This window comes from Papio anubis, chromosome 20, assembly GCF_008728515.1.
Source record: "Papio anubis isolate 15944 chromosome 20, Panubis1.0, whole genome shotgun sequence".
NCBI lineage: Eukaryota > Metazoa > Chordata > Mammalia > Primates > Cercopithecidae > Papio > Papio anubis.
Window position 1 is genome coordinate 1,790,915 of NC_044995.1, and position 10,570 is coordinate 1,801,484.

The window sequence follows — 10,570 nt, forward strand, 5'->3', positions numbered from 1 at the left end:
TGGTGGCTCACGCCTGTAATCTTAGCACTTTGGGAGGCCGAGGTGGGTGAATTACAAGGTCAGGAGATTGAGACCATCGTGGCTAACACAGTGAAACTCCGTCTCTACTAAAAATACAAAAAATTAGCGGGGTGTGGTGGCACGTGCCTGTAGTCCCAGCTACTTGGGAGGCTGAGGCAGGAGAATCGCTTGAATCCGAGAGGCGGAGGTTGCAGTGAGCCAAGATCGTGCCACTGCACTCTAGCCTGGGCAACAGAGCAAGACTCTGTCTCAAAAAAAAAAATAATTAATTAATTAAGCTATGATACGGGGTTGGAAAATTACAGCAATCTGGGAACAAAAGGAAGACAGGACTGATGCCTCAGTTTCCCAGCTTAACTTTCCCTTTGGCCTAGTGAATTTGGGGTCCTGAGATTCTATTTTTCTTTCACAATAGTCACGGCTTCTCCCTTTCTCTTGCAACTGAAAGGTGGCACCATGACCTCACCATGACCCCTTATAAATTTTGCATGACAGCCACCCCGATGATCGGCTGTCTGTCCCCTGGAATGGGTCGTGTTCCTACTCACTCTTGCACGGTCCCACCTTTCCCCTTTCCATGAACCCTACTTCCCACTGCCATATCAGCAGGCTGAATCCATTCGTCCCTCCCCTGGGTAAGTTTGGTCTCTTTCTGTTTCGAGTGGCTGAAAACCTGATTGTAACTCTTCAGCGACATCAGGAATCGATGGGCTGGCTTCAGGCATGGCTGGCTCCCGGAGTTTGAGTGCTACCATGAGGCCCAGCGCCTGGCCTTTCACTGTTGTTCTCTTCCATGTTAGCACCTTCAATAGTGCATGCCTCTGTCAGGCTGTGTGTGTGTGTGTGTGTGTGTGTGTTTTGAGACAGGGTCTCACTCCTGCACCTAGGCTGAAGTATAGTGTTGCGATCACAGCTCACTACAGCATTGACCTCCCAGGCTCAGCCTCCCGAGTAGCTGGTATACAGTTACTATATTTTTTGTAGAGATGGGGTTTCGTCATGTTGCCCCGGCTGTTCTCAAAATGCTGGGCTCAAGCAATCCACCCTCTTTAGCCTCCCAAAGTGCTGGGATTACAGCTACTCAGGAGGCCGAGGCGGGAGAATTGCTTGAGCCCAGGAGTTCAAGGTTGCAGTGAACTGTGATCATGCCACTTCATCCCAGCCTGGGCGGCAGAACAAGATCTTGTCTCTAAAAAAATAAAATAAAATAAAAATTTTAAATAATAATAAAAAAGAGAAAGCAAAATATGTGGCTCTATCAATTAAGCTGTGAGACCTTGGCCAAGTCACACCACTTGTCTGTACCTCTGTTTACTCAGCTATAAAATGAGGATACTAATAGGACCCATTGGTTTGCTGAGAAGCTGTACCTCTGGGCTATAGTAAATGTTCAATAAGCATTAGTTGTGGACTCCTAATTAGGGAAAAGGAATCAGGCTGGCAGGTCCAGGGGAAAGCGAAAATATAAAGCAAATAAGTTTTGTCCGGGCGCTATGGCTCACACCTCTAGTCCCAGCACTTTGAGAAACTGAGGCGGGCGGATCACGAGGTCAGGAGATCAAGACCACCCTGGCTAACACGGTGAAACCCCGTCTCTACTAAAAAGGCAAAAAAGTAGCCAAGCATGGTGGCGGGCGCCTGTAGTCCCAGCTACTTGGGAGGCTGAGGCAGGAGAATGGTGTGAACCCAGGAGGTGGAGCTTGCAGTGAGCTGAGATCGTGCCACTGCACTCCAGCCTGGGCGACAGAGAGAGACTCCGTCTCAAAAAAGAAAAAAAAAAAAAAAAGAAGTTTTTTTTTTTTTCTGGTGAAGCCCTGTCTCTACTAAAAATACAAAAATTAGCCGGGTGTGGTGGCATGTGCCTGTAGTCCCAGCTGCTCAAGAGGCTGAGGCAGGAGAATCGCTTGAACCTGGGAAGTGGAGGTTGCCGTGAGCCGAGATGGCACCACTGCACTCCAGCCTGGGTGACAGAGCAAGACTCCATCACAAACAAACAAATCTATTTATCTATCTATCTACCTATCTATCTATCTATCTATCTATCTATCTATCCATCTATCTACCTACCTATCATCTATCTATATGTATTGGTGGTGCACACCTGTACTCCCAGCTACTCAGGACGCTGAGATGGGAGGATGACTAGAGCTCAGGAGTTAGAGGCTGCAGTGAGCTATGATCTCACCACCACACTCCAGTCTGGGCGACAGAGTGAGACCTTGTTCCTTAAATAAAAATAATAGTAAAGTTTTTTGTTTTTTAATTGGCACTTGGGCCGGGGGCGGTGGCTCATACCTGCAATCCCAGCACTTTGGGAGGCTGAGGCGGGTGGACCATTTGAGGTCAGGAGCTTGAGACCAGCTTGGCCAACATGGAGAGACCCTATCTCTACAAAAAATACAAAAATCGTGCGCACTTCGGCAGCACATATACTAAAATTGGAATGACACAGAGAAGAGTAGCATGACCCCTGCACAAGGATGACACGCAAATTCATGAAGCATTCCATATTAAAAAATATATATATATACACACACACACACATATATACACAAAAACTAGCCAGGCATGATTGGTGTATGCCTGTAATCCCAGTTACTTGGGAGGCTGAGACACAAGAATTGCTTGAACCTGGGAGGCAGAGGTTGCAGTGAGCCGAGATTGCGCCACTGCACTCCAGCCTGGGTGACAGAGTGAGAATCCATCTCAAAATAATAATCATCACCATAAATTGGCCCTTGGAAAAAAGCAGTTGTGTGGAATGTGTGTTGCTGATTTTCTCAGGCCGTGTGAGGGCCCCACCGCAGGGCTTTGGTGGTTGGAAGCATAAAGCCTTCCCAGGTCCTGGCTTCTCCCCTGGCTGTTCCATTCATTGGCTGTGGGACTTGGAGACTTGGTTGCCTTGTCTCTATCAGGACGGGGGCTGTTCCATTCATTGGCTGTGGGACTTGGAGACTTGGTTGCCTTGTCTCTATCAGGACGGGATTGGCCTCCTCGGTTTCATGGGCCTAGGCCTCACTGGAGCCTCAGGTGGGTTCCTCACTGGAGCCCCTTTGCCCTCCCCCTCCCGCCCCCAAAATGCCGGGGCTCTTCAGCTCTGGGAGGACTTTACCCAGGTCCTGTTTTTTTGAGGATGAGGCTGAAGGTGTGGAGTTATTCAACACCAGGCTTCCCAGGGGCATACCATTCAAAACAGCACCTTGCCAGGTGCGGAGGCTCACTCCTGTAATTCCAGCATTTCGGGAGTTCAGGGTGGGAGGATCTATTGAGGCCAGGCATTCCAGACAAGCCTGTGCAACATAACAAAATCCCAGGTCTACAAAAAAATTTAAGAAATTAGCCAGGCATGGTTGCGTGTGCCTATAGTCCTAGCTACTCAGGAGGCTGAAGCAGGAGGATAGCCAGAACCCAGGAGTTTGAGGCTGCAATGAGCTATGATTGCACCACTGAACTCCTGGCTGGGCAAGAGAGCAAAGCTCTGTTTCAAGGAAGGGAGGGGAGGGGAGGGGAGGGAGAGGGAGGGGGAGGGAGGGGGAGGGAGAGGGAGGGGAAGGGAAGGGAAGGGAAGGGAAAAAGAAAAGAAAAGAGAAAAAAGACAAGACAATACAAGACAAGACCCAAAGCCATTTCCTAGGTGGTAAACTGAGGCCAGAAAGGGCCTCTCTGCTCTGTGGGGTCCAGATTCCCCACTGCTCCATCCAGCCTCCTCCTGGCCTCTCTCACCCCCTTCCTGGAGCCCCAGGTCTTTTTTTTTTTTTTTTTTTTCCAATGATGAAATCGGAATCTGGGTAGGAGGTTTGGCTTAGTGGGAGCAAAGCCCACTGACACCAGCTGGTATATTTTCCTCTCTAAGAAGGGGAGGGCAGGGGGTGAGGCGCTCCAGACAACATCGTCCAAACCCTCAAACCCTGCCCTCTTGGCTTGGACCCACCCCACATTCCCTGAAGGGTCTAGGATTCTGGGGTCTCCTGAGTCCTGGAGCCTCCTCCCTCCAGCTTCCCCCTGTCTGGCACCTCTAGCCCTAGAGTGGGTGGTCAGTGACTAGGCTGAGCCTGGCCTGTGCTCAAGTTGCCCAACTGGCCTGGGCCACTTCTCCAAACCCCAGGGTACTGATGACCTGGAGGGCTGCCAGAGCTTCCACACCCCAGCCACGTCACCAGCTGCTGGGGCCCTCAGGGGCCTCTCAGGCCTCCCTTTACCCAGTGGTCCCTGGGTCCTCAGGGGAAAAGCTCCCAGCTTGTGAATCTGTGCTCCGGGGTAAGCACTGGAAGAGATCCGTTCTCTTTTATTTTTTTGGAGATGGGGTCTGACTCTGTCTCCCAGGCTGGAGTGCAGTGGCACGATCTCAGCTCACCGCAACCTCCACCTCCTAGGCTCAGGCGATCTTCTCACTTCAGGCTCCAGAATAGCTGGGACTACAGGGCTGTGTCACCACGCCTGGCTAGTTTTTATATTCTGGTGGGTAGAGACAGGGTTTTGTCATATTGCCCATGCTGGTCTCAAACTCCTGGACTTAAACTATGCACCTGCCTTGACCTCCCAAAGTGGTGGGATTACAGGTGTGAGCTACCGCACCCAGCCTAGAATAAATATTTCTTTTCCTTTCTTTATAATCTTTATCTGCAAACGGTCATCATAACTTAAAATACCATGGGGTTGTGATTTGTCGGGCACCAACCAAAGCACTTCATACACGTGAACTCTGCTCACCCCTCCATGATCTCCAAGGCAGAAGCTACAGTGATCCCCACTGTACAGCCCAGCAAACTGAGACGGGAGAGTTGAATGACTTGCCCAAACCATTCAGCTGCTAAGTGAGATACAAGTTCAAGATGACAGATTTCAGGGTCCTGGCACCGAACCAGAAAGTCACAGCTTTCCTTCCTGAAAGCAAATCCTTTTTAGCAGTTTCTGCAAATTCTTGAATAGTCAATGCATTTAAAAGAGATGCTGCTGGCTGGGCGCGGTGGCTCACACCTGTAATCCCAGCACTTGGGAGGCTGAGGCGGGTGGATCACCTGAGGTTAGGAGTTTGTGACCAGCCTGACCAACATGATGAAACCCCATCTCTACTAAAAATACAAAAAAATTAGCTGGGCATGGTGGCGGGTGCCTGTAATCCCAGCTACTCTTGAGGCTGAGGCAGGAAAAATCACTTGAACCCAGGAAGTGGAGGTTGCAGTGAGGTGAGATCGTGCCATTACACTCCAGCCTGGGAGACAGAGCGAGACTCAGTTTCAAAAAAATAAATAAATAGAAATAAAAAATGTGCCGGGTGCGGTGGCTCGCGCCTGTAATCCCAGCACTTTGGGAGGCCAAGTTGGGCAGATCACAAGGTCAGGAGATCGAGACCATCCTGGCCAACATAGTGAAAGCCCGTCTCTACTAAAAATACAAAAATTAGCCGGATGTGGTGGTGCACGCCTGTAGTTCCACCTATGCGGGAGGCTGAGGCAGGAGAATCACTTGAACCCAGGAGGCAGAGGTTGCAGTGAGCTGAGATCACACCATTGTACTCCAGCCTGGGTGACAGGGCAAGACCGTGTCTCAAAAATAAATAAATAAATAAATAAATAAATAAATACGATAAATACAATAAAATAAAAAATAAAAATTAAAAAGATTAACAAATAAAACAGATGCTATTATATGCTCATTTGCTTTTCCCCATTCTACACACTTTCTTGCACCTTGCTTTCCCTCTCTCTATTTTTTTTTTTTTTTTTTTTGGAGACAGGATGTCCCTCTGTCGCCCAGGCTAGAGTGCAGTGGTGCGATCTCTGCTCACTGCAGCCTCAACTTTCCAGTCTCAAGTGATCTTCCCACCTCATCCTCCTAAGTAGCCAGGACCACAGACGTGTGTCAGCATGCCTGGTTAATTTTGTATTCTTTTGTAGAGATGAGCTTTCGAAATGTTGCCCAGGCTGGTCTCGAACTTTTTTTTTGTTTGTTTTTTTTGAGATGGAGTCTCACTCTGTCATCCAGGCTGGGGTGTAGTGGTGCGATATCGGCTCACTGCAACCTCCGTCCTCCGGGTTCAAGCGATTCTCCTGCCTCAGCCTCCCGAGTAGCTGGGATTACAGGTGCCCTCCACCACACCCAACTAATTTTTGTGTTTTTAGTGGAGGTGGGGTTTCACCATGTTGACTGGGCTGGTCTCGAACTCCTAACCTCAAATGATCCACCCACTTTGGCTTCCCAAAGTGCTGGGATTACAGGCATGAGCCACTGCGCCTAGCCTCGAACTCTTGAGCTTAAGCAATCCTCCTGTCTCAGCCTCCCAGAGTGCTGGGATTACAGGTGTGTGCGCCACTGTGCCTGGCCTCCCTCTATACTTTTGTGACCACCTAATTTTTATTGTTTTAGATAAAAGATCTCACTCTGTTCCCTAGGCTGGAGTGTGGCAGTGGCACGATCACAGCTCACTATAATCTCAAACTCCAGAGCTCAAGTGATCCTCCTGTCTTGGCCTCCAAAAGTGTTCGAATTACAATTGTGAGCCACTGAGCTCAGCCTGATTTATTATTGCAATTTATCTTTCTTTCATCTAACTCCTCACTTTTCCTAATGCATGCATACATACACATATATTTCCCTCCACAGCACTTTCTGCTTTGTGACAATAAGTTACAAGCCAGATAACCCACTTAGCCTACTTGTATATTATGTTTAGTATTTATTGACCGTGTCCCCCTGCTAGAATATCAGTGCCAGCAGAGAAGGGATTTTCATCTGTTTTGCTCATGTTTTTCTCATCTGTTTTTCTTTGTCTTTTTTTCTTTTTATGCTTTGTCGCCCAGGCTGGAGTGCAGTGGCGCGATCTTGGTTCACTGCAACCTCTGCCTCTTAGGTTCAAGCAATTCTCCTGTCTCAGCCATTCAAGTAGCTGGGATTACCGGTATGTACCACCATGCCCCACTAATTTTTGTATTTTTAGTTGAGATGAGGTTTCACCATGTTGACCAGGCTGGTTTCGAATTCCTGGCCTTGAGAGATCCACCCACTTCAGCCTTCCAAAGTGCTGGGATTCCAGGAGTGAGCCACTGTGCCCGGCTCCTCAACTGTTTTTCTCAGTGTTTGATAAATATTCGTCAGATGAGTCAACACAACGATCCCATGTCGGCTCACGAGCATCCGTCTCCTTCTATTTGATGTCTCTCAACCTTCTGTTCTGTGGATGTGGTTTGTTGAATGACTGAAGAAATGAATCACCAAGTGGACAAATGCCCAACTGAAGACTGGATTTTATCCTGAGAGAAGCCACTGGGGCTGTTCAGAGAGTAGGGGTGGCCCAGTTCGATCTGTGCTTTGAAATATTCCAGACTCTTCTGAAGTCTGGGATTTTTTTTTTTTTTTTTTTTTTTAGAAGAGACAGGGTTTTGCCATGTTGGCCAGGCTGGTCTGGAATTCCTGGTCTCCAGCGATCCACCTGCCTTAGTCTCCCAAAGTGTTGGGATTACAGGCATGAGCCACCACGCCCGGCCAGAAGTCTGGGATTTTGCATGTGCTATTCTCTTTGTTTGGAATATTCTTTCCCTGGGATTGGTCCAACTCCTTCATATCCCAGCTCCGATGCCTCCTCCTCCAGGAAGCTCTCCCTGTCCCCCAAGCCTGGTCAAGCATCCCTTCCGAGCTTCCCCATCCCAGCCCTGCCCACTCTGTATCATCACTATCTGTCTTCCCCACTGAACTTTGAGTCCCAGCAGAACGGGGCCAGAACTGTCTTGGTCGCCGCTGGGTCCCTGGTATCACCCGTCACAGGGCCCAACACTAGGCTCAGAATAAATGACTGCCCCTTGAAGGAAATGTCTAGTTGGAGAGAGCCGAGTGCAGGAGTAGCCATGGTGTCTGATAGGAGATGGAGACCAGGATCAGAAACATCTGAGTTCAGATTTCTTGCTTAGGCCTGGGGTTTGGACCACAGCAAACCTCATTACCCTTATCTGCTTCCAAATCAGGAAAATGGGAGTGTGAGCTGGTCTCCTGGATTGGTGGGGATAAAACCGTGTCTGCGAGCACAGCTAACAGAGAAGGCAGCCTCTCTGTCTGTTGCCTCAGGGCTTTGCACGCCTCCTTTGAATGTTTCCACATTGTGTCCTGGGCTCCTTCTTATCTTTCAGATCTCAGTGCAGATGTCCCTTCCTTCCAGTGGCTGTACTGTCCACTCTGTCACTCACAGGATGCTTTTGCTGTCTCCCAACACTTAGTTCCAGCTGACAGCCCAAGTTTATTGTCTTGTCTCTCAGCACTAGAATGCAAGCTCTAGCAGCCAAGGAATTTTGTGGGGTTTTTTGTTTGTTTGTTTGTGATACAGAGTCTAGCTCTGTTGCCCAGGCTGGAGTGCAATGATGTGATCTCAGCTCACTGCAACTTCTGCCTCCCAGGTTCAAGTGATTCTCCCGCCTCAGCCTCCCGAGTATCTGGGATTACAGGCATGCACCACCACACCCGGCTAATTTTAGTATTTTTAGTAGAGATGGCTTTTACCATGTTGGCCAGGCTGGTTTTGAACTCCTGACCTCAAGTGATCTGCCCGCCTCGGCCTCCCAAATTGCTGGGATTACAGACATGAGCCACTGCACCTGGCCAAGCCCAGGTTTATTGTCTTGTCTCTCCACTCTAGCAACCAAGGAATTTTTTGTTTTTTTGTTTTTGTTTTTGTTTTTGATACATAGTCTCGCTCTGTTGCCCAGGCTGGAGTGCAGTGGTGCGATCTGGGCTCACTGCAACCTCTGACTCCCAGGTTCAAGCGATTCTCCTGCCTGAGCCTCCCAAGTAGCTGGGACTACAGCCGCCCGCCACCATGCCCAACTAATTTTTGTATTTTTGGTAGAGACGGGGTTTCACCATATTGGCCAGGATGGTCTCCATCTCCTGACCTTGTGATCTGCCCATTTTGGCCTCTCAAAGTGCTGGGATTACAGGCGTGAGCCGCCATGTCTGGCCTATTTTCATGTTTTTAAAGACAAGTTCTCACTATGTTGCCCCAGACGGAGTCCAGTGGCTAATCTTGGGCACGAGCATAGCTCACTGCAGCCTTGAACTCCTGGTCTCAAGGCATCCTCCTGCTTTAGCCTCCCAAGTACCTGGGACTACAGGTGCATGCCACTGCATCCAGCTTGTTCTTCAATAATAATAACAATAACAGCAATCGTAGTAGTAGTATTTGACTTTCTTCTGAAAGACATTTTTGTTAGAAACAAAAGAAGAGAGAAAGAACAAAAATTTTTAAAGCACAAAGAAATAACTTTTTTTTTTTTTTTGAGATGGAGTCTCGCTCTGTTACTCAGGCTGGAGTGCAGTGGTGAGATCTCGGCTCTCCACAACCTCTGTCTCCTGGGTTCAAGCAATTCTTCTGCCTCAGCTTCCTGAGTAGCTGGGATTATAGGCATGTGCTGCCACACCCACCTAGGTTTTGTATTTTCAGTAGGAACAGGGTTTCGCCATGTTGGCCAGGCTGGTCTTGAACTCCTGACTTCAAGTGATCTGCCTGCTTCACCTCCCAAAGTGGTGGGATTACAGGCGTGAGCCACTGTGCCCGGCCATGCTATCTCATTTGAACCCTTGCAACACTCAAGGTGGTATGACTTATTATTATTCCCATTTACACATACGAGGACTGAGTCTCACAGAGGTTGTAAATTACCTGCGGCCTCACAGCCTCAGGAAGCTTCTGGCATTACCACTACAATCTTTGAGCAAGTGTGAAAGCCTGAAATGTCACAGAACAGGCTAGAGATGGGAAAAGAATGAGGATTTCAACACTGTCAGATGGAGTAAGGAATCATGATTCATTGTTAACCTCCCAAACGGCCACTAACAGAGAATTTGGGGAGGAGGCAGCAGAGTGGGTGCGGTTAGAGGCTTGGGACGTGGACATGCAAGTGGCATCCTCTCTAAGTGTGGCCTCAAGGCGAATGACTTTCTCTGCCTCTGGGATTCAAGCGATTCTCCTGCCTCAGGCTTCCAGTAGCTAGGATTACAGGCACGTGCCACCACACCGGGTAATTTTTGTATTTTTAGTAGAGACGGGGTTTCACCATGTTGGCTGGGCTGGTCTCGACCTCCTGACCTCAAATAATCCGCCCGCTTCACCTCCCAAAGTGGTGGGATTACAGGCGTGAGCCACGGCTCCCTAAATAAATACATCAATTTTATTTAAATCTTACAGTAATCATATGAGACAAAAGCTTTTATCACCTGCACTTTATATTCGAGGAATTAAAGTTCTCAAAGGCAACTAAAAACCAAACTCAGGGCCGAGGAGTTCCAAAGCTGAGTTGATTTGCAAATGAATCATCCGAGGACCACCTGAGCTTTCTAGCGACCCTCGCACCAGGGAACGAACCCCTGTGGTTTAAGAGCTCCAACCCACAACCCAATTCCTTTGGCGGGAAACAGCACCCTCCCAAGGCCCCGCCCCGTCCTGGCCCCGCCCCGTCCTCTCCGGGCCCCGCCCCTGGAGATGGGTATTATTATTCGGCCTTCTATGGGCGACCTGGCCCATCTCGGGTATCAGCCCCACCCCTACTCGCCCAGGCTCCGAACG

The 10,570-nt window shown here is 49.0% G+C and overlaps 1 non-coding gene across 1 annotated transcript; it reads left to right on the plus strand.

Annotated features, from left to right (window-relative positions):
• Positions 1-2,429: 2,429 nt before the first annotated feature.
• Positions 2,430-2,536, plus strand: LOC116271760. Its single transcript, XR_004180514.1, has one exon. It is a non-coding gene; the product is annotated as a U6 spliceosomal RNA (small nuclear RNA).
• Positions 2,537-10,570: the final 8,034 nt, after the last annotated feature.